Source organism: Panthera leo, chromosome B4, assembly GCF_018350215.1.
Source record: "Panthera leo isolate Ple1 chromosome B4, P.leo_Ple1_pat1.1, whole genome shotgun sequence".
In the NCBI taxonomy this organism is placed as follows: domain Eukaryota; kingdom Metazoa; phylum Chordata; class Mammalia; order Carnivora; family Felidae; genus Panthera; species Panthera leo.
The window spans coordinates 61032556-61037532 of NC_056685.1; positions in this window are offsets into that span (position 1 = coordinate 61032556).

Below are 4977 nucleotides of genomic sequence, written 5' to 3' on the forward strand. Positions count from 1 at the left end.
AAAAAAGCATCATAATGGTGATTTTAAAAGGTTATTATGAGGGACAAAAGAGCACAGTGCCTAGAATCTCGTGAACAATAATAATGATACCAACTACTGTCATAAAGGAACCAGACCGACTGAGTTTACCTTCTTTCTCTACCATTTTCTAACCATGTTAACTTGGACAAATTGATTATTCTCTGCACCTCAATTTCTTCATCATTAATGGGTTAATGACACTGGTCTTTCAGGTGCCTATAAGGGTTCAGCGAGATAGCTAAAACACAACATGTCACCTTCCGTACATGATGCCAGCCATATTCTACTGATTCACTCAAAATGGGATACTAGCGCATGGCATCTATTGAGCATTTAGGTGTTCAAACACTCTATTGTCATTTACTCATTTAATCCACACAATAATCTTAGGAAGTAGCTATAGTTATTATCCTCATTTTACAGGCAAGGAAACTGAGGAACAGAGTAGCTAAGTAACAGTCACACAGCTTTGGCAATGCTGAGCATAATGTCCAGGCAGCATGGCCCCAGAGTTTGTATGCTACTCAGGCTACTTCCTCACAGGCTTGGACTTTACCCTTTGGAATAATATAAGGGAGGCTGACAGGCCTTCTGCTACGCTAAAACAATGGAGAGATAACAATAACCTGAGACATGAGTGGCCACCACAGATGTGCTTTTCAGTGGAAGGCAAAGGCAAGGCATAGGACATGCTGTTAAAGAGGAGGATTGCTCACAGCTACAGCTTTTGGCACGCAGCTAAAGTTGAGTCACTGAGAACTCTGCACAGCCACATAAGCTGGGGAATAACATGGAAGGTATTTAACAATCTGTATGAACACGTAAACCCAGTGTAATAATGAGCAATCCGTCCCTTAGGTTAACAAAAAGAGAAATAGTTCTAGGCAAATCTGGACATTTATGAAGACAGCCATGTTTCAGGATGAAAGGAATGAAATACTTGTGCTTGAAAATATTTAATAGACAAGTCAAATGAAGTTCAAGGGAAAGCAAGCAGATCGACTAAAATGGTATAGGGAAATGGAAAGATTTAACAATCCGGGGCTGAGAAAATGGCAAGAGAGCTGGTAAGAATGGAAGAAGTATGAAAACTGGAAAATTGTGTTAGCTTATGACCTTGGACCTCCCATTGTACTTGTAAGTAATAGTGCAGAGTTTTAAGATTTAATGTTTCTTTGTTTCGTGTGTGTTTATGTGGGTTCCTAAGCAGGATTGTAAACTCTGGTGGCTGCGGCGGTACAGTGGAAAGCACACTAAATTCGGGATCAGAAGAGAGTTATCTAAGACCTAGCCTGCCTCCCCAGCCAAATGCCCACAGACACACCACTTCCTCTGTGGCAAAGCTTCCTATCCGAGACGTAAAGATAAGAATATCTACTTCAAACAAGAACGCATATGGAAGCACCGTATCAAATGTGTACCACATCACAAATATGAGGTGTTCAGCAGCAGGGAATAAAACAACGACAGCAGGAGATTAGAAGAAAACACTTGAGATCTGAAGACCTGAGATCAAGACTTTTCACTCAGCAGGTCCGTGACTTTGGCACAGAATAATCCAATAATGCCACCTCACCTTTCAGAACTCCAGTTTCCTCCTCTGCAGAACGAGTTAATGGTACTCAACTACTTCAGTTGATTTTTGTGTGTGACACACAACAGCCCCTACACTGTACAGAGCATCACCGAATTTTCTAGACAAGAGAACTGTGGGATAATGTTTTTTTTTTCTGTCATTGTTATAATGATTCTTGTAAAGTCTGTAAAAGTTCTGGATATGAAATAAAAATAAATACGTGTCGGTTGATGAATATAAGTACATAGTTATCTTAGTGGAAGAGAGCCATATGTCAAATAGAGAGAGGATCTGTTACCCACCCCAGAAGTTCATGTTGTAAAATGCCTTCATGGGAGGGTTGGTCCAGATGATCTCTCAATGTTGCTTTCAGTTATACGGTTCTGGGAAATCAAATAGAGACGGAACAAAGAACATAACAGCAGAAATGAAATTACTGCTTTTCTGTAGACAGTGCTATTTGTCTGAAAATTGTAAAATGTAGATGGGAAGGAGGAAATAACAGGTCTGTGATTCATGACACTAAATGTTAAGAAAAGGTGGGTTTTCTTTGTGGCTATAAAACAAACAAAAAAAGTATATAAACCCAGTGTTTAAATGTTAATTTGCTACAGCACATCATATGTTTATAGCAAGAATTTGATAGAAGCATCAGAATGAAAAAAAAAAAAACACAAAAAACAAATCCTTTCCCATCGCTCCATGCTTATAAAGAAGACACCCAGCTGTCTCCAGCAATGCATATTTACATTTCTGCAGGGAATACCCTGACCCTTTTTGCTGTAGAGACCATGAAACAATGCTTCTATGATGGGTAACATGAAATATTTCAGAACAAAGGAAAACCTTGTGGTTTCTTAGATAAAGAAAAGGATACCCTATCTTGCATTTCTTGTACTTGCTGCTATGTGTGTGGTTTATCTATTAGTGAATGTACCCTGGGTGCTTTGTGAACAGCCTTCAGACTTGCTCAGCTATCCACATTTTAAAGCAGCAATTTGAAAATCCAAAATGCCTACCACAGTATCTTATATGTTACAGATTTTTAGAGGAAATTCGGCCAACAATTAAATTAACAAGGAATTGATTATTCTTCTGAAATAATATCCCGGCACGGGACATGTTTCTTCCCAACCTTTCTTTCTCCAAACACACTTTCATCCACTTCGAGTTTACCTTATACTGCAGCATAAATCAGTGAGGAAAAAAAGAGCTCACAAAATTCCATAGCATTCCATTTTACAAACTGTAATAACTAGGCTGTTCTGTAAAATGTCTGGTCAGGGAAAAGGCTGAAAGTACTGACTAAAATGAGGTCTGAGTTTCTTCTGAGAATTAGAATTCCTTGTGCTCTTCCAAATCCTAGATGACATAGATAATGGAAAATTAATTTTAATGCTAATGATATGCTTAAATTGGCAAAGATCAGTAGTTATTATGGCCTGGGTTTTGTTCATGTCTTAATTTTGCCATTCTAAATTTTTGAGCAGGTTTTAAAGTACTTAATACAGCACTCCCCAGACTCTAGTGTTTACCTTCCTCCAAAACTCCATCTTTCATTATTTGACTTTCTTCCCACGCAGAGAAGTTAAGTAAGAGGGCTTTGGAGCAAGACTACAACTGAATTCAAATCCCAAGGTTTTTGCTAGGCTGTGTGGCTATGGATGAGTTATTTGACCCCTCCATGAAATGGGATGATATCTCACAAGATGGTCATTTTTATGAGTAAGTGAGGAGTAAATGAGATGGTATGGAGAAAACGCTCTGGATTAATTTAAGGTTTCTAACAGATGTTAGTTATTATTACTCCACCTCATAAGTGAAAGTTTGAATATTTAAACTTTTTTCTAGCTGATGTTAGGAGTACTTTCAAGTTTTTTCACTTCTGGGTTACAATAAAAGTTGGCCTATTACAACTATGTGAAACTGATGAACTCTACCCAAAGGAAATAGATTATATATGCAAACTAAAAAAATGTTAATGAAACACAAATCTCAACAACCTTAGTAAACTGATTTTTTAAACTCCAAACTCTTTTGTATCTCTATAAAGTATGCCTTAAAAACTCTTATAGATGTGTGAGTTTGCAGTTGACTTTGGCAGTGGTGGTGGGAAGGACACTTTTGAGTAAAATCGAATTTTAGAATTGAAAAGGACCTTAGATGTACAAGCCTAACATGGACTCTGGACTTGGACTGCCTGGGTGAGAACACTGACTTACAAGCTTTGAGGCCTTGAACAAGTTACTCAACTCAACTACGTTGTCACTTACTTTTCTCATCTGCAAAATGAGAATATTATTAGTATCCACCTTATAGTGTTACTGTAAAGATTAAATGAGTTAACATATTTGAGACTAGAGGGACGTCTGGGTGGGTCGGTCGGTTAAGCGTCTGACTCCTGATTTCTGTTCAGGTCATGATCTCACAGTTCATGAGATCAAGCCCCTACTGCCCCTCCCCCACCTCTCTCTCTCTCTCTCCTCTCTCTCTCTCTCTCTCTCCAAAATAAATAAATTAAAAAAAAAAAGAATTTGAGAGTAGTATAGTGCCTGACGTCTCCAGTGAATTCCCATTAAATGTTAGCTATTGTTATTATTTATTATTATTATTTTACAAATAGGGCTATCAAGGGCAAGGGAGGAAGTGAATTTCCCAAGGTCATATTTCAGTTAATGGTAAGGGATAGGGTCCAGTATTTCTGATTTTCCATCTGTTGCTCTTTTCCCACTAACATCAATTTACTCTTGATCGCGGCCTTGCCTCTATATACCCTTCAGTTCTCTCACCCTGTCACCTACAGCTTAGCCAGTGCAGATCTCGTCATTGATTTTTATTGCTGGTGATGTCCAAAGATTAACTTTGGACAGTGAACAGGCGAATAGATAGAGTTTGAACTAGAGAGAGTTTGAAATTTCTGCTCAGTTCCCATCTAGGGCCTTTTCTTTGCTTAACCATGAAATACACAAACAAAGAAAAACAGAAACAAAACTGCAGCAAAGCGAGAGAGGAATAATAAGAAAAATGTTCAAGAAGAAATAAAAACTGTAGCTCTTGCTCAAAGATTCATGAGGAACTTGAGCACACTACTTAGACCTGTCCCCAGACCCGCTAAACAGGGCACACAAGGAGAGCATTTGGGTGCAGATGAGCTGGAGAAGGGGCCTGCACAGTTTTCCCTGAGGAAACTGCCCTTTCAGAAAGAAGCGGCAGACAGAAAGGGTGGCAAGCTTGTGAGGGGGAATATGGTGAACCTCACTTGCTGTTTATCTCTTTGCACATCCGTGCTTCACCACCCACTGCAGCCCCTACCTGTTTAATCTCCTGTGTCACAATTCCAGGTGCACTCATCAGCGTGCAAAACAACACGTGTGAAGGGT